The sequence below is a fragment of the Crocuta crocuta genome, unplaced genomic scaffold, assembly GCF_008692635.1.
Source record: "Crocuta crocuta isolate KB4526 unplaced genomic scaffold, BGI_CrCroc_1.0 scaffold279, whole genome shotgun sequence".
Lineage (NCBI taxonomy): Eukaryota > Metazoa > Chordata > Mammalia > Carnivora > Hyaenidae > Crocuta > Crocuta crocuta.
This window is the reverse complement of record NW_027551570.1, coordinates 7,074,959-7,094,473: the sequence shown is the minus strand read 5'-3', so window position 1 is coordinate 7,094,473 and position 19,515 is coordinate 7,074,959. Positions and strand designations below refer to the sequence as shown.

The 19,515-nt window shown below is 39.1% G+C and overlaps 1 pseudogene across 1 annotated transcript; it reads left to right on the top strand.

The window, feature by feature from the left end:
* The first annotated feature begins 14,559 nt into the window (after positions 1-14,559).
* Positions 14,560-16,916, top strand: LOC144220612 (phosphoinositide 3-kinase regulatory subunit 4 pseudogene; annotated as a pseudogene). The gene is made up of 3 exons (XR_013331795.1): positions 14,560-14,596; positions 14,800-15,416; positions 16,094-16,916. The product of XR_013331795.1 is annotated as a phosphoinositide 3-kinase regulatory subunit 4 pseudogene (transcript).
* The last annotated feature ends 2,599 nt before the right edge of the window (positions 16,917-19,515 follow it).

Genomic DNA, 19,515 nt, shown 5'->3' with positions numbered 1-19,515 from the left:
GCCCTATATAAGTGGGAGCTTTTATTATTTTTTCCAAGTTTTTATTTAAATTCCAGTTAGTTAACATACAGTATAATATTAGTTTCAGAGGTAGAATTTAGTGATTCATCACTTACATATAACACTCAGTGCTTATCACAACATATGCCCTCCTTAATGCCCATCACCCATTTAACTCATCCTCCCTCCTCCCTCCCCTCCAGTAACCCTCAGTTTTGTTCTCTGTAGTTAAGAGTCTGTTTCCTGGTTTGCTTCTCTTTTTTTTCCCCCATGTTCATCTGTTTTGTTTTTTAAATNTTGGTCTATAATTCTCCTTTTTTTAGTGGAGTCTTTGTCTGGTTTTGGAATCAAGGTAATGCTGACTTCATAGAAAGAGCTTGGAAGTTTTCCTTCCATTTTTATTTTTTGGAAAGGTTTCAAGAGAATAGGTGTTAACTCTTCTTTCAGTGTTTGGTAGAATTCCCCTGGAAAGTCATCTGGCCCTGGACNCTGTGTTCTCCTCTAGGATTTTGGTGGTTTCCTGTCTCACATTTAGGTTTTTCATCCATTTTGAGCTTACTTTTGTGTATGGTGTAAGAAAGTGGTCTGTTTTGTTCTTTTTTCCCCATCACCATTGGTTGAAGAGATTGTCTTTTTTTGATTGGATATTCTTTCCTGCTTTGTCAAGGATTAGTTGACCATGCAGTTGTGGGTTCATTTCTGGGTTTTCTATTCTCTTCCATTGATCTATGTGTTTGTTTTTGTGCCAATACCATACTGTCTTGATCACTACAGCTTTGTTATATAACTTGAAGTCTGGAATTATGATGCCTCCAACTTTGTTTTTTCTTTTTCAAGATTTATTTGGCTATTCAGGGTCTTTTCTGGTTCCATAAAAATTTTAGGATAGTTTGTTCCAGCTCTGTGAAAAATATTCCTGGTATTTTGATAGGGATTGCATTAAATGTGTAGATTGCTTTGGGTAGTATAGACATTTTAACAATATTTTTTTCTTCTAATCCATGAGCATAGAATGCCTTTCCATTTATTTGTGTCATCTTCAATATCTTTTATCAGTGTTTTATAGTTTTCAGAATACAGATCTTTTACCTCTTTGGATAGGTTTACTCCTAGATATTTTATGGTATTTTGTATAATTGTAAGTGGGATTGATTCCTTGAATTCTCTTTCTGCTGCCTCTATTATTGGTGTATAGAAATGCAGTAGATTTCTGTACACTAGTTTTGTATCCTGCGACTTTACTGAATTTGTATATCAGTTCTAGCAATTTTTTGGTGGAGTCTTTAGGGTTTTTTTCATGAAGTTTTCTAGTACTATGTTAAATAACAGTGGTGAGAGTGGTCTTCCCTGTCTTGTTCCTGACCATTGCGGAAAAGCTCCCAGTTCTTCCCCACTGAGTATGATATTGGCTATGGATCTTTCATATATGGCCTTTATGATGTTAGGGTATGGTATGTTCCCTCTATCCCTGCTTTGTTGATGGGGTTTGTCTCGAATTGATGTTGTACTTCAGATGCTTTTTCTGCATCTATTCAGAGGATCATATGATTCTCAGGCTTTGTTTTGTTAATGTGATGTGTCACATTGATTTGATGTGAGAATATTGAACCATTCTGCAGCCCAGGAATAAATCCCACTCGATCATAGCGAATGATTCTTTCAATGTACTGTTGGATTCAATTTGTGAGTATTTTGTTGAGAGTTTTTGCAGCATGTTTATCAGGGATATTGGCCTATAGTTCTCTTTTTTCTTTTCTCTTTTTTAAATAGTTTATTATCAAGTTGGTTTCCATATAACACCCATAGTTCTCTTTTTTAGTGGAGCTTTTGTCTAGTTTTGAAATCATAGATGAATTTGGAACTTTTCCTTTCCTTTCTATTTTTTGGAATAGTTTGAGAAGAATAAGTATTAACTCTTCTTTAAGGGACGCCTGGGTGGCTTAGTCGGTTAAGCGTCCGACTTTCACTTAGGTCATGATCTCGCGGTTCGAGCCCTGCGTCGGGCTCTGTGCTGACTGCCAGCTCAGAGCCTGGAGCCTGTTTCAGAGTCTGTGACTCCTTCTCTCTCTGACCCTCCCCTGCTCACGCTGTCTCTCTCTCTCTCTCTCCTAGAAATAAATAAAACATTAAAAAAAGATTGTTAATGTTTGGTGGAATTCCCCTGGGAAGCCATCGGGTATTGGACTTTTGTTTGTTTAGAGATTNGAAAGTCATCTGGCCCTGGACCCTTGTTTTTTGGGAGATTTTTTATTACTAATTCAATTTCTTTACTGGTTATGGTCTACCCATTCATTCTTTAGTAGGAAGTTCTTTAGCCACCATATATTTGTGGTCTTTCCAATTTTTTTTCTTGTGTCTGACTTCAAGTTTTATAGTGTTGTGGTCAGAAAATATGCATGTTATGATTTCAATCTTTTTGTACTTCTTAGGGCCTGATTTGTGACCTAGTACGTGATCTGTCTGAAGAATGTCCTATGTGCACTTGAAAATAATGTGTATTCTGCTGCTTGGGATGAAATATTTTGAATATATCTGTTAAGTCTATCTGGTCCAATTTGATATTCAAAGCCACTATTTCCTTGTTGATTTTCTGTTTGGATGATCTGTACACTGATGTAAGTGAAATGTTATTCCTCTACTATTATTGTATAATTATCAATTGTGTTATTTTATGTTTGTTGTTAATTGTTTTATATATTTGGGTGCTATCAAGTCGGGGGAATAAATATTTGTAATTATTAGGTCTTCTTGTTGGACTGATCTCTTCCTCTTTATTATGATATATAGTGCCCTTCTTCATCTCTTGTTACAGTCTTTGACTTAAAGTCTAGTTAGTCTGGTATAAATATTGCTACTGGGGCTTACTTTTGATTTCCATTTGCATGATAGATGTTTCTCCATTGACTCACTTTCAATCTGTAGGTGTCTTTAGCTCTAAAATGTGTCTTTTGTAGGCAGTATATAGATGGGTCTTATTTTCTTTTAATCCATTTTGCTAACCTATAGTTTTTGATTGAAGCATTTAGTCCATTTATATTCAGAATAATTATTGATAGATATGTATTTAGTTCCATTTTATCAATTGTTTTGTTGTTGTTTCTGGAGATTTTCTCTGTCCCTTTCCACTCTTTGTCACTTTCCTTCCTACTCAAAGGCTCCCCTTTAATATTTCCTGCAGGGCTGGTTTAGTGTTCACAAACTCCTTTAGTTTTTGTTTGTCTGGGAAATTCTGTATCTCCTTCTATTCTGAATGATAGCCTTGCTGGATAGAGTATTCTCAACCGCAATTTTTTCCCTTTCAGCACATTGAATATATTATGCCACTCCTTTCTGGCTTGCCAAGTTTCTGTGGAGAGATCTGTAGCTAGCCTTATGGGTCTTCCTTTCTAAGTTAGGGACTTGGTTTGTCTTGTTTTTAGGATTATTTTTTATCACTATATTTTGCAAATTAAACTACAACATGTCTTGGTGTTGGCCTGCTTTTGTTGATTTTGATGAGAGTTCTCTGTGCCTGCTGGATTTAGATGTCTGTTTCTTTCCCCAGATGAGTGATATTTTTGGCTATTATTTCCTCAAATAAGCCTTCTACCCCATTTTCTCTCTCTTCTTCTTCTAGGACTCCTATGATATGAATGTTACTACATTTGATGGAATCTCTGAGTTCCCTGAGTCTATTCTTGTGATCCACAATTTTCCTTTCTATCTTTTGTTTAACTTCATTATTTTCTGTAACTATCTTTAGTATCATCTATTCATTCCTCTGTTTCTTCCATCCCTGTGGCCATTACATCCAGTTGGTTCCAAGCCTGTTATTGCATTTTTCATTTCTGCCTGATTTTTTAAAGCTCTTTATCTCTGCAGTAGGGTCTTCCTGATGTCTTCCATGGTTTTCTCAAGCTTAGTGAGTATCCTTATGATTGTTGCTTTAAATTTTCCATCAGGAATATTACTTATATCTGTTTTGATTAGATCCCTGGTTGTGACCTATTCTTGTTCTTTCTTTTGGGGTGAATTCCTCCATCTTGGCATTTTGTGTAGGTCTCTGTCTTCTCTGTGTTAAAAAAGCCTGTTATATTTCTTATTCCTGAGAGTACTTGCTTTATGAAGAAGAGGTCATAGGATGTCCAGGGCCTGGTGCTTCAGGGAATATCTTGTTACATGCTGTGTGGATTCTGCTGCTGTGTTTTGTCTGCTCTATCCCTCAGGTCAGTCATTTGCAGAGGCTCTCCTTGCCTGTTGTGGGCAGTATTTGGACCTTGCCCAGAGTGTGNTTTTGATTACTGATTCAATTTCTTTGCTGGTTACTGGTCTGTTCAAGTTTTCTATTTCTTTCCGTTTCAGTTTTGGAAATGTATATGTTTCTAGGAATTTATCCATTTCTTCCAGATTATCCAATTTATTGGCGTATAATTTTTCATAGTATATAATTGTTTGTATTTCTGTGGTGTTGGTTGTCATTTTTTCCTCTCTCACTTGTGATTTTATTTATTTGGGCCTTTTCTTTTTTACTTNGTGTTTTGTCTGCTCTATCCCTCAGGTCAGTCATTTGCAGAGGCTCTCCTTGCCTGTTGTGGGCAGTATTTGGACCTTGCCCAGAGTGTGGCAAATTTTAATGAGATGTGCTCTGGTCTGCTTGTCAAATGAGATTTCATTTCTCTTCTATTGGAACTGAAGCCTATNGCTAGGGGTTTATCAATTTTATTAATTTATTTAAAGAGCCAGTTCCTGGTTTCATTGATTTGTTCTCCTGCTTTTTCAGTTTCTGTATTATTATTTCTGCTCTAATCTTTATCATTTTCCCTCTTCTTCAGCAGAAGAGCTTTTTCAAGCTCCCTTAGGTGTAAGGTTAGGTTGTTTATTTGAGATTTATTTTGCCTCTTCAGGTAAGCCTGTGTTGCAACATACAGCTCTATGACTGCTTTCATTCATTGCAAAGTTTTGGACTGTTGTGCTTTCATTGTCATTTGTTTCCATGTATTTTTAAATTTTTTCTTTAATTTCCTGGTTGACCCATTTATTCTTTTTTTAACATTTATTTATTTTGAGAGAGGCAGAGAGAGCATGAGTGGGGTAAGGGCAGAGAGAGAGGGAGAATCCCAAGCAGGCCCTGTATGGCCAGTGCAGGGCCCAACATGGGCTTGAACCCACGAAACTGTGTGATCATGACCTGAGCCTAAATTGAGAGTCAAATGCTCAACCAACTGAGCCACTCAGGCACCCTGATGCATTCATTCTTTCTTTAAAATTTATTTTATTTTTAAAATTTACATCCAAATTAGTTAGCATATAGTGCAACAATGGTTTCAGGAGTAGATTCCTTAATGCTCCTTACCTATTTAGCCCACAACCCCTCCAGTAACCCTCTGTTTGTTCTCCAATTTCTCATATGAGTGAAGTCATATGATATTTGTCTTGCTCTGACTGACTCATTTCGCTTAGCATAATACCCTCTAGTTCCATCCACATTGTTGCAAATGGCAAGATTTTATTCTTTTTGATTGCTGAGAAATACTCCATTGAATATATATATATGCCACATCTTCTTTATTCATTCATCCCTCGATGGACATTTGGGCTCTTTCCATACTTTGGCTATTGTTGATAGTGCTGCTGTAAACATTGGGGTGCATGTGCCCCTTTGAAACAGCACACCTGTATCCCTTGGATAAATACCTAGTAGTGCAATTACTGGGTCATAGGGTAGTTCTATTTTTAATCTTTTGAGGAACCTCCATACTGTTTTCCACAGTGACTGTACCAGTTTGCATTCTCACTGGTGGAAAAGAGATCCTCTTTCTCTGCATCCTCGCCAACATCTGTTGTTGCCTGAATTGTTAATTTAGCCATTCTGACAGGTATGAGGTGGTATCTCATTGTGGTTTTGATTTGTATTTTCCTGCTGATGAGTGACATTGAGCATTTTTTCATGTGTTGTTTGGCCATCTGGTTATCTTCTTTGGAGAAGTGTCTATTCACGTCTTTTGCCCATTTCTTCACTGGATGATTTGTTTTTTGGTGTTGATAAGTTCTTTATAAAATTTGGATACTAGTCCTTTACCTGATATGTTTTTTACAAATAGTTTCTCTTATTCTGTCAGTTGCCTTTTAGTTTTGGTGATTGTTTCCTTCACTGTGCAGAAGCTTTTTATTTATGAGATCCCAATAGTTCATTTTTGTTTTTGTTTCCCTTGCCTCTGGAGATGTGTTGAATAAGAAGTTGCTGCAGCCAAGGTCAAAGAGGTTTTTGCCTGCTTTCTCCTCAAAGGTTTTGATGGCTTCCTGTCTTACATTTAGGTCTTTCATCCATTTTTGAGTTTCTTTTTGTGTATGGTGTAAGAAAGCGATCCAGGTTCATTTTTCTCCATGTTGCTCTCCAGTTTTCCCAGCACCACTTGCTGAAGAGACTGTCTTTATTCCATTGGATATTCTTTCCTGCTTTGTCAAAGATTAGTTGGCCATACATTTGTGGGTCAATTTCTGGGTTCTCTATTCTGTTTCATTGATTTGAGTGTCTGTTTTTGTGCCAATACCATACTGTCTGGATGATTACAGCTTTGTAATAGAGCTTGAAGTCCGGGATTGTGATGTCTCCAGCTTTGGTTTTCTTTTTCAAGATTGCTTTGGCTTTTCAGGGTCTTTGGTAGTTCCATACAAATTTTAGGATTGTTCACTATAGCTCTGTGAAGAATGCAGGTGTTATTTTGATAGGGATTGCATTGAATATGTAGATTGCTTTGGGTAGTATTGATATTTTAACAATATTTGTTCTTATCCAGGAGCATGGAATATTTTTTCCATTTTTTGGTGTCTTCTTCAATTTCTTGCAAAAGCCTTCTATAGTTTTCAGTATATAGATTTTTTTACCTCAGGTTAGATTTATTCCTAGGTATTTTATGGTTTTTGGTACACTTGTAAATGAGATCAATTCCTTGATTTCTCTTTCTGTTGCTTCATTATTGGTGTATAGGAATGCAGCCAATTTCTGTGCAATTGATTTTACATCCTGCAACTTTGCTGAATTCATGGATAGGTTATAGTAGATTTTTGGTGGAATATTTTGGGTTTTCCATATAGAGTATCATGTCATCTGTGAAGAGTGAAAGTTTGACCTCCTCTTGGCTGATTTGGATGCCTCTTATTTCTTTGTGTTTTTTGATTGCTGAGGATAAGACGTCTAATACATTGTTGAATAACAGTGGTGACAGTGGACATCCCTGTCATGTTTCTGACCTTACGAGGAAAGCTCTCAACTTTTCCCCATTGAGAATGATATTAGCATTGGGTCTTTCATATATGGCTTTTATGATCTCGAGGTATGATCCTNTCTGCTGCTGTGTTTTGTCTGCTCTATCCCTCAGGTCAGTCATTTGCAGAGGCTCTCCTTGCCTGTTGTGGGCAGTATTTGGACCTTGCCCAGAGTGTGGCAAATTTTAATGAGATGTGCTCTGGTCTGCTTGTGGTTGGTAGATGGTTGGTAGATGTGGTGCATGCAGAGGTTTCTGCTGGTCTTCTGGGGACAGGGCCTACTGTGTCGGTCCTTAGGCACACTTATAGGAGAAAAGCAGTAACAGCAGGGTGCAAGAGGGTATAACTTGGCATAAGCAGGTTGAGTAGCCAGTGTCAGCACTGTGCTGTTTACTGAAGTTGTTTTATGCTGAAGGACACAGGAGGGAAATAGCCCCAGCCAGCTTCTTTGTCCCTGGAGAGGGACTCAGTGCTTGCTGCTCTCAGGGAAGTTCTCTCAGAAGAGCAAATAATTTCCCCTCATGTATCCCAGGCATTTTTCATATTACTGTCTTATGCTGTCTCTGGGTTGCTTGCCTGCCTTCTCTCCAGGAGCAGTGCAAAACCCTCTGGGCTCTCTCCCAGCCAAGCCTGCTGACTCTTAAAACTCCTACCTTTAGGGACCTGGTGTGGCAGGGATCTGTGCTGTGGGAAAGGGTCTTGCCATGCTGGGACTCATGCAGGTTTGATCGAGTAGGGGAGTTGTGCCAGAGCACAGGGGCATGGGATTTGGAGCAAGGCAGGCTAAACAGCCAGTGTCTGGGTTAGCTGCCCTCAGCAGCTGTGTCTGGGCCTATGTTGAGGGCTGGGGTAGGAAAAGGGCAACCTGGCTCCTTCGACCTTGGAAGAGATGTCTCTGCAAATGCCAGCTCTCTCAGATGTGCTCCAAGAAAAGTGAACGATCTCCTCCTTGTGCTCCTTAGGTGGTGTTCTCAGATCGTGTGTCCACCCTGGAGTTGCTTGCTTGCCCTCTCTCCAGGACCAGTGCAGTGCCCTCTGGGCTCTATCCCAGCCAAGCCCACAGACCCCTAAAACTCCAGTCTTTAATCCCCATGGGTTACAAAAACATGAAAATCAGTCCCTTTCATTTTCCAAGCCAGTGTTTGTTCTTCTGTGCCTTGCACTGGGTGCAACTAGGACTCCCTCCCCACTGCAGCACCTGAGATTCTTTTCTCCCTCAAACTACACCTCCATACTTCCTGCCTTCTTTGATATGGCCTCTTCTCTTTCTTTGGTTGTATCATTTGTTCTGTCAGTCCTCAGGTTGACTTCTTGGTTATTCAGAATGATTTGATATTTATCTAGCTGTGTTTAAGGGAGAGACAAGACTAGGGTCTTCCTACTATGAGGCCATCTTTTCTCCCCCCAGTTTAGCAAGTTATTATTACATGCTCAAGTATAAAAGGCAAAAGGATATTGAATATATGAGCTCAGGGGCCAGGTAAGGATTTGAGAGAAAAAAGTAGCATTATCAGCATATTGATATTTAAATCCACAGAGCTGGAAAAAGTCACCTAAGAGGGAAGTTAAATGGAGATCAAGTATCTAGGAAAACAGATGTTCTAAGCATGCTATTGAATGGGGCCCAACTAGTAGGCACCATATTTGCTGAACCATTTACTCAACACTATAGAAAAACTCTACTCATGGTGCCTACTTAACTTGGTTACTGATGTCTTTTCTACAAGGACTCAAAGAAAGAAATCTCACCCTGAAATTGGTTCAGGGGAAATGGTTTTTGTTTTTTTTTTTTCTATATTAATTAGTCTGTTTTTCTTTACCAGAATATGAGAACTATGTAAACCACAAATTTACTTTTTTGGGATTTGTTGCCATAATTTCAAAGTGAAATAGAAAACTTATCTGACGTTAAAGTACTATTTCTTTGTTCCTTTTAATAACTCTTTATTGTTTCCCTTTTCATCATCTGACTTAATCTTGTAAAGTCAGTTTAATTCCTTTGTGGTAGAGAATTGGTAGAGGAGTAGAAGTGGGAAAAAAGTGGCAAAGTAGAGCAACAGCCCTCTAGATGGATTCTATTTGCCCACATCATCTCTCACTGTCCCCCTTAGGCCCCTGCAATGGGCTCTTTGCTTCTAACCTGTCAAACTTCTCCCCTCCAGGAGACTTTCACGTTTACTCTTTCCTCTGCTTAGAAGATTCTTTCTCCTACTCTTTTCGTAACCCAAACCTGCTCATCTTTCAAGTCCCAGATTAAATACCAACAGTTCAGGAAGCTCCTCCTTGAATGCACGCTCCCCCCCCCATTATATAGTCTCACATACCCTGTACTTTTTCTTCATAGCGCTTATTATCATTAAAATTATTTGATTTTCTGGACAACTATCATCTTCTTTTAAAAACTTTGTTTAGCTTTTGCATTCCCATTTATTCAAGAACAAAGTTTCATCTAACTTTACACATTTGAAGGTGATCCTTTATGTGACCATGAAACAGCTGTAGGTCAGGCAGCTTAGGTGTTTTAAATACAGGGAAGTGATAGCAGAATGAAATAATTACCAATTTTAATAACATTGTCTGCCATTTCTTTCACTCTGAAATATTTAGTCCATATTTAAATTAACCCAAATATGCATGAAATATCTTTTACAGCTTTTTCTAATAGTGGGTCAGGTTGAGGTTTGTACACTGCATTTGAGTTTTATGTCTCTTTGAGTCTTTTACTCTAGAAAAGTCTCTCCATTTTTTTTGTAGTATTGACTTTTTGAAGAGTTCAGGCTAATGTTCCATTTTCTGGGTTTGTCAGATTATTTCCTGATGGTATTGCTTAAATGATTCCTCTATCTCTTTTATTTTTATACGCTGAAAGTTACGTCCAGAGAAAGGCTATCAAATAAAAATATAGCATGAGCCACTTATATAATTTAAAATGATCTGGTAGCCACATTTTAAAAAGCAAAAAATATGCAACAGATTAGTTTTAATAAGATATTTATTTAAACCAATATATCTGAAATACTATTTTAATATATAGTCAATATTAAAAGATATCAATGATACTTAAAAAATCTTTTTTATGCTAAGCTCTTTAAATCCTGTGTTTTTATATACCTACAGCATACCTCAATTTGAAGTAGCCACATTCCAAGTGCTCAATAATCAAATATGGCCAGTACCTGTCATATTGGACAGTGAGGTCTAGAGGCCTGATTAGATTAGGTTAAACATTCTTGTTAAGAATGCTTCATGGGTGATAGTGTGTACTGTCCATTGCATTATATCAGGAGGCTTGCAATACCTACTGTTAGTGATATTAAGTTTGATCACTTAGATAAAGGGTTCACTGCCAGAATTTCCCACTAAGTGAATGAAAAGATTCACTTCCACCCCGCTTCCTATTGGAGAAAGTAATCTGTAACTATTCCTTGGATGCCATGAGTCTATCTTGTCGTCCCAAACCCTTTCTGCCCAATGATGGTAGAATCCATTGATAGTCTTTGTGGCAATCAATTATTATACTGTAGATATACAATGATTATTTCCTATAATTCCCTTTACCTCTGTTAGCTTGCAATTTTCTACAAAAAGAGAAAATATTTACTATTACATTAGGAATTCTCTTTTACTCCTTTTCCTTAGGATGCAAGGATTACAGAGACACTTCACAGGATTGGAAGTGCACTGGTGAGGTGAGCAGTCCAGAAAAGGTAAGGAATGATAGAGATTTGAAAGATGAATGTATTGGTTAAGGTAAGGCTAACAACTAACTCTAGCAAATAGATGTCAACATTTCAAAGGCTTAACACGTAGGACTTTTGCTTTTGTAAGAGTCCTGTTTGGGCATTCCTGTTTAATAGGTAGTCTTTCTCCAAGCTGTGATTCACTGACATAGGCTCCTACATCTTGTGGCTCTGGCATTACCGAAGGCCTTAAAGTCCCTGCATCGAAACTGAAGCAAAAGAGAGATCAGGTCATTCACGTCTTAATTGCTTTGACCTGGAACTGAAACACATAATTTCCATTTATACTTTCTAGTGAGAGCTAGTCATTTGGCTCCTTTCATATGCAAGAGGTGGGGTGTTCTTATACAGCTACTTTTCTGTAACATCTATTGTCTATAAAAGGGACAGTTAGCCATTGCTGCCACAATGCATCCCAGAGCCTGTTGACCAGAAGATAGAAGAGTGTTTGCTGGCTCTTTACTCTTTATACTCTACCAGTGGCAAGCAAATTTTATTTTTTAATTTATTCTCAAAATGACTAGGTGAGATTCCTTTAAAAAAAAAAAAAAACCCAACCCTTCTGGACAGCCATGATTTCTATCTAAAAACAGGGGAAAAAAGAAAGAAATTAAAAGAAAGAAAATCATAGAGGTGATTATACAAGCCATTGAAAAATAGTTCATGAGTTATTTCACAAAATGTACTGATGGAGAAAAAGAAATATGGGGAAAATGCATTACTGATCTAAACTGAGACAGATTTATCTCATTTCTACACCATGAGTTCTCTGTTGAAGAGATGTTTAAAGCTCCTACATACATGGAATTCAGTCCCTGAGTTATGAACATAATCCTAAAATATCTGCCAAACAACTGTGTTTGGGTGGCAATTTTTATATGTATTTTAAATATTCCTAGTCCTAGAACTCATGATCTTGGCCCTAACAGTCACAAACCTTATAAGGCCATACCCACTGCTTCAAATATCTATTCAATGTCTACTGTGTGTCAGACACTGTTCCAGTTGTTGAAGATACCTTGGTGAATAAGAATTACACAATCACTGACCTCATGGGGTTTATGGTCTGGTGGGAAAACAGACATTAAACAAATAGTTACTTTGTCCCAAAATCAAATGCTTTCAATGATAATAAATGCTATGAAGAATAGAGTTCGGTATCCATGAGATTCTATAATGGTGACTGGGGGAGACTTCAGAAAAGACCTTCTGGAAATATTGGTGCTTAATCTGAGACTGGAAAGAAGTACGAGTTTTGCTACATAAAGAGTGGGGGAAAGGGTGTTCTAAGCAGAGGAAAGAATAAATGTGAAGGCCAAGTGGTAGAGGGAAGTTTCACAGGTTAGGAACAAAGGGAGGCCACTGTGGGGGACTGAGAGGGACAGCGAGTGATGCCAGTTATGGTGAGGGGTGTGGTTAGGGGTCAGATCATTCAGGGTATTGCAGGCTAAACTAAGGATTTTTAGCTTTAGCCTAAAATCAGGAGGTAGAATCTGGAAGTATAATCCTTATGATAATAGTTGTACCTTAAAAAAAATTAGTAGTAGCCATGTTAGACATTAAAACATTTTACAATGATTAAAACAATACTGGTAGATGAATTGAATGGCAACTCAATATATAGAAGATAAAATCCAGCAGAATATCCACCCAAAAATATAAAGGAAATTTGTATGTGGTAAATATGACATTTCAAATAAGATGGGGGGAAATGGATTACTTACTAACATTTTTGGATACCTTCTTGAGTATCCTTCTTGAGAAATTATTCCGTACTTTAGAAATTTCAGGACACAGAACGGTGTCACAAAAGACCCAGAAGAAATCATGGGAGAAGTACAAAAAAATAATATTGTGGGTGGAGAACGCATTTTCTGAGTAGATTTCAAAATCTATACATTTTAACAATGATGGCTTGGGGTAGGCCCTGGAGAGATGGCAGGGGATGGCTTTAAGGCATGTTTTGGAGGCTGAGTCATCAGGAGCAGATGATCATTGAATGGGTGGGGGTGGATAAAAGAGGGAGAGAGTAGAAAGATGTCAAGGATGACTTAATAACTTCTAAATTTGCAGTCTGAGGAATCCAGTGGATGATACGGTTGCTTCCTGAGATGGGAAATAAGGGAGGAGGGGTTGTTGAAAGGATGACAGAAAAAAAATTCAGCTTTGGGTTGAAATATTTTGTGCTTCAAAACACAAATATTTTGTGCTTGGAGAACACCAAGAAAGTGAAAAGACAACACAGAGATAAACTATTTGCAAATCTGATAAGGGACTTGTATCCAGAGTATATAAAGAACTCTTAAAACTCAATAGGGGCTCCTGGGTGGCTTAGTCGGTTAAGCGTCCAACTTTCACTTAAGTCATGATCTCGCGGTTCGTGGGTTCGAGCCCCGCGTCGGGCTCTGTGATGACTGCCAGCTCAGAGCCTGGAGCCTATTTCGGAGTCTGTATCTCCCTCTCTCTTTGACCCTCCCCTGCTCACGCTGTCTCTCTCTCTCTCCCTCCTAGAAATAAATAAAAATATATTTTAAAAAACCTCAATAATAAAAATATAAATAACCCAATGAAAAAATGGGCAAAAAGTTTGGAGGGATATTTCTCTACATAAAATACGTGAGTAGCCAATAAGCACATGAAAAGACTATTAACGTCATTAGTTATTAGGAAAATGCAAGTAAAAACCACAGTGAGATACTTCACACCCATTAGGATGACTATAATAAAAAAGAAACAAACAACAGTCAGTGACAATGTGGAGAAAATGGAACCCTCACCTATTGCTGGTAGGAATGTAAAATGGTGCAGCAACTTGGAAAACAATTTGACAGTTTATCAATATGTTAAACATAGAGTTACCATATGATTTCATAATTACATTCCTAGGTGCTTACCCTAGAGAAATAACACATGGCCACATGAAGGCTTCTACAGGAATGTTCATAGCAGTGTTATTTATAATAACCAAAAAGTAGATTCAACCCGGGTGTCCATCAATGAATGAATGGATACACAAAATGTGGAATATTTACACAACAGAATATTTGGCAATAAAAAGAAATTAAGTGCTGATACAAGGTACGACAGAGATAATCCTCAAAAACATGTGAAGTGAAAAAAGTCAGTCAGAAAGACTACATATTGTATACCACATATATGAAATATCCAGAATAGGTAAGTCTATAGAAATAGAAAGTGGATTAGTGATTGCCTAGGCCTGGGAGGGGTAGGAGAAAGGGAGAGAATGGGAGTGACTGCTTATAATTACAGAATTTCTTTTTGGGGGTAATGAAAATGTTCTAAAATTAAATTATATAGATGATTGAACCACCCTGTAAATATATAGAAAGCCACTGAGTTGTGTATTTAAAAAAATTTTTTTAATGTTTTATTTATTTCTAGGAGAGAGAGAGAGACAGCGTGAGCAGGGGAGGATCAGAGAGAGAGGGAGACACAGACTCTGAAACAGGCTCCAGGCTCTGAGCTGGCAGTCAGCACAGAGCCCGACGCGGGGCTCGAACCCACGAACCGCGAGATCATGACCCAAGCGAAAGTCGGGCGCTTAACCGACTAAGCCACCCAGGCGCCCCTGAGTTGTGTATTTTAAACAGGTGTGCCTTGTAGATGTAAATTATATCTCAAATAAAACTCTTAAAAATTCAACTGGAGATATATTAACCTTCCTAAATAAACCTGTGCATTCTCTTAAAGAACTGTGTTCCGGGGATGTCAGAAGCCTCAGAGTTTATGGAACGATAGGTAGAAGACCAGGATGGGGAATAGATTGACAGAACATCTTATTTTCTTCCTCCAGGCGCTGAGCGTGAAGCCACGCCCCTTCCTCGTTTCCTAGCAACCAACTCCACCGCCATTCTCTTGCTTCCTTAAGCCTCGCTCTTTCGTCAATTCCGCTCTGCGACCGGAAGTGAGGTCAGAGCCGGCAGCTTTCCCGGGAGTTCGGCGTTTGAGGTGTCAGCCTCAGCTGGAGAAGTGTTTCCCCGGAACTGGCGGCCTCGCGTTCTATCCGGAGTCCCCCCTCCCCTCTTGGAGGTGAGGCCCTCCAGGGTCTAGAAGCCTTCGAAGGTCCAGAGATCCGCGCGAGAGGAAGGCGAGGCCCAGGAACGCGTGGCTCCCCTGGCAGAGTAGGGGGCTGGCGGGGGCAACTCCCAGGGTGTCTGTGGAATCGCTTCAGCTTGGCTTCGTTCACCTGCGGCACCGTCCCGCTTCTCCGCGGGCCACCGTGGTTCCTGGAGATTGACATTTTTCGTCGTCACTCCCCCCAACGTCCCACCTCCTGCTTTTGAAGGAAGATCCCTCATACCGAAGGCTCGCTCGGCTGCCGACTCTCAGTCTTGCTCAGACCCTGAAGTGACTCGTCATGACCTCAGTGTGAGCTAGTGACCAACGTGTGACACTTTCCAGAGTCCTCTGGTAAATATTTATATGTGCGCATGGCCGTGTGTGTGTGCGTGTTTTTTAATTCCTGCAAAAGAGGAGCCAGGAGAACCCTGGGCTTGTTTGGCAAGTGTGTATTTTGGTTTACTTTTCTTTAACATCTTTGTCAAGGGTTCTTCCCTGTTGTTGCACAGCAGACAACTTTATGCCTTCTCTTAGCTGGTGGCAAGGCACACTGGAGTTAGGCTGGAAGGGCCCAGGAGTTACTGATTTTTTTGTATCTCAGCTTGGTGTCTGAGGAGTTCAGAAACCTATTTGTTTTTAACGTGTTTGCGTCTGAGATCCAAAACTCCAGGTTCTTGGACAAAGACCTTCGCTTATAGTACTGTTGTGACGCGCATAGCCCCAAGCGCAATGCTAACACATAGTAAAGGCTCATTCGTTTTAAAATTTAAATAGCAGAAAATATACATTCTAACATTTTCAGCTTAATATTGAAGGGGTCTATTTAAATATAGCTCAAGTCCTGGAAGGACAACATAGAATAACATGATCTTTTAGATAAATGTGTCTACAATTTAGAGACTGCCTGAAACACTTGATATGGTGCTCTCAGTGGAAGAGAAATATGGTGCATCCATCTTTTAGAAAGAATACATAAACAATGGTGTTTGATTTCTTGTTTCTTTTCTTTCTCCTTTGTTTTTAAATAGGAGTTGTATCCTAACTCACCCAGAGGTGCTTGCTGCCATTATGGGAAATCAGCTTGCTGGCATTGCTCCTTCCCAGATCCTATCTGTGGAGAGTTATTTCTCAGACATCCATGACTTTGAATACGATAAGAGCCTGGGGAGCACTCGTTTTTTTAAAGTTGCTCGAGCAAAGCACCGAGAAGGCCTAGTGGTGGTGAAGGTCTTTGCAATTCAGGATCCCACATTGCCTTTAACCAGCTATAAACAGGAGCTGGAGGAACTGAAAATCAGGCTTCATTCTGCACAGAACTGCCTGCCTTTTCAGAAAGCAGCAGAAAAAGCATCTGAGAAAGCAGCCATGCTCTTTAGGCAGTATGTGCGAGACAACCTCTACGATCGCATCAGTACTCGTCCGTTCTTAAATAACATTGAGAAGCGTTGGATTGCTTTCCAGATCCTGACAGCTGTGGACCAAGCACACAAATCTGGGGTCCGTCATGGGGACATCAAGACTGAGAATGTAATGGTTACCAGTTGGAATTGGGTCCTTCTAACTGATTTTGCCAGTTTTAAGCCCACTTATCTTCCAGAGGACAACCCAGCAGATTTCAACTATTTCTTTGACACTTCACGGAGGAGAACTTGCTATATTGCTCCTGAACGTTTTGTTGATGGTGGATTGTTTGCCACTGAGTTAGAATATATGAGAGATCCTTCAACTCCGCTTGTAGACTTGAATAGTAATCAGAGAACAAGAGGAGAGTTGAAGCGGGCAATGGACATCTTTTCAGCAGGTATTCTAATTGGTCAGATTTGCCGAGGGGTGTGTGCGCATATATTTTAACTCTTGAACATTGTAATGTAGCTTTTTAAAAGTCCCATATGTTGAAAATTTAATTTCTTGGTTCTCTTAATGCACTATTCAGAAAGACAGCAGTCTCTCATTGGACATGTTTAAATGCCTAGGGAATGCAGAGCGGTTCATTTATTCAAATACTTAAAAAATATTTGAATTCTTCTGTTTGTATCAGGCACTGTTTTTGTTGTTGTTGTTGTTTGTTTGTTTCTTAAACTCTACCCACTACATGCTTGAATTGAAGACCCTGAGATCGAGTCATATGTTCCACTTGCAAAGCCTGCCAGGTGCCCCCAGTGACTGCCTTGAGCACTAGAGACACAGATGAATAGTCCTCTCAAGGTGTTTGCATTTAATGGGGAGATAGATATGCTATTGAAAAAGGACATTTTAGTGCAGTGTGATTTGCTGCGGTGGTGATAAGCACCAGGTGCTGTTACAGGAACATATATTTAAATTATTCTAATTGGCATTGATGGATAGAGGCAGGATCAGGAAAGGCCTCTTTATTGGGAGGATGATACTTAAACTGAGACTTGAAAGACGATTGGGAGCTAGCTATCGTAAGGATAATTTGTTTCAGGCAGAGGGTGTTGCTTATACAAAAAGTCTTGAAGACCAGAGCATGATGCACTCATTTATTAGGACACTTCAAGTAGTTTACTGTATCAGGAACATAAAGTATAGAGTGTGAGGTAAACACGCCCCAGATCAGAAAAGGTCTGGCAGGCCCCTGCTAGTCTGCAGGGACATCAGATATGTGTCTTAAGTAAATGCTGTGGTGTGGAAAGTGGATTGTTAGGGGAGCTACCCCAGAGCCCAGAAAACCAGCTAGAAGTAAACTGCTACAGTCCAGCTAAGAGGGACTCTGAGTAGCTTAAAGTTGTGACAGAATTGGCTAAGACGGGACTCTGAGTAGCTTAAAGTTGTGACAGAATTGGCTAAGACGGGACTCTGAGTAGCTTAAAGTTGTGACAGAATTGGAGAGGGAGGACTTGGAAATAATGCTTCAGAGATAAGAGGTAGAATTGTTAGGACTTGGTGATTGGGGAGTAAAGTCAAGAACACTTCTTTCACTCTGGCTTGGGAAACTGGGTGGATGGCAGTGATGGTCACTGACATTGGAGGAAGAACAGGGAGAGGGGGTGTGAACATGGTGAAGTCTCTGTTAGATATATTGAGTTGAAGGTGTCTGGGGGATGTCCAGGAGAAGATGTACAACAGGCAGTTGATCATAAAGGTTTGGTGCATAGAGATTTGGGATAGAGGTGGGATACTACCAGGAAAAAGGTAGTAATTATAGTCAAGGGAATGGATTCGTAATGAGGGAGAGTTTGTAAAGAAGTGTTTTGTAATCTATTTTGGGGTCGATGAAACCAGTGGCTTTCTTTGGAGGGAAGTACTGTGCATTAATAATCATACACAGAGCACTTGAAACCAGGCCATGGATTCCAGATTATCTGTGCATTTTTAGGAAGAGAAATGGGCTGAAGATGGTATCTTGTGGAATGCCATGTGAACTCTGGCATCAGTGCCATTTTAAGTTTTGCAAAGGTTGGGTTTAATCTTTTCCCCACCTGTTGGTTTACCGCAGAGAAAACTTAAATTGAGCTGTATTTTAGATTACTTAGGAAAAGTAACATAATTAATGAATACGTGTATTTCATTGAGGGGAATGAATAAGAATTGTTACACAGAATTTCTACTTGTGTTGATACACTCACTAATCTGTGTCCCAAGATAATACCAAGGGGTGTTTTGGATAAGACAGAGTTAGCCTCCAGGCCGTAAGTATAATAAGATTAGAAATGTAATCCATCAAAGTCCCAAAGGTTATTATCAGTGACTTTATCTAAATCTTGAACCATTTTTACATCTTAAACTTATTAACTATTCTGTAAATAGGACTCTAAGCTTAGAAATGTGATCACTTTTTAACCTTGGCATCACTTACAGGCTTAGAAAAATGTGTTTTTAAATTATTTTTTTGTTAAAGGCTTTTTTTTTTAAATGAGGTATGATTGGTATTATAAGTAGAAGTTGGTTTTAAAATTTCAAGGGTCGATGGAGAGTTTATATTTATCCTTTCTGTGTGCATTATAGTTCCATAAACTTCAACAAAATTCTTACTTAGCAATTGTTTTTCTAGGCTAGAATCCTATGCTGTTTTGGCTGAAGATAGGCCCTTTCATTTCTTTGAAAGAGGTGGATGGGATCTGTCCACTTCACTCAGCTCCCAAGACTTGATATAGGCTCCTTGGGTTTTGAATGTTACTTTCCCCCATCTTGATGCATATCCATGGTTCCCGGCTGCTAGTTTAGGAGAATAGTATATATTCTCTGCTCATATAAGCAGGCAGAGCCTTTTTCTTGGAGATCTTTCATTCATTTGCTTGACATATATTTGAGTATTATGTGTTTATTATGTATGAAACACTGTTGTAAAGATGTTGGGAGTATAGCTGTGAAGAAGACTGGCAATTTTTTTGCCCTTAAGGAGCAGAAAAACCGTCTAGTGGAAGAGAAAGAAGAAACAAGGACATTAATTTTTATTAGTGATAAGAGCATGACAAATGAGTTATGACTT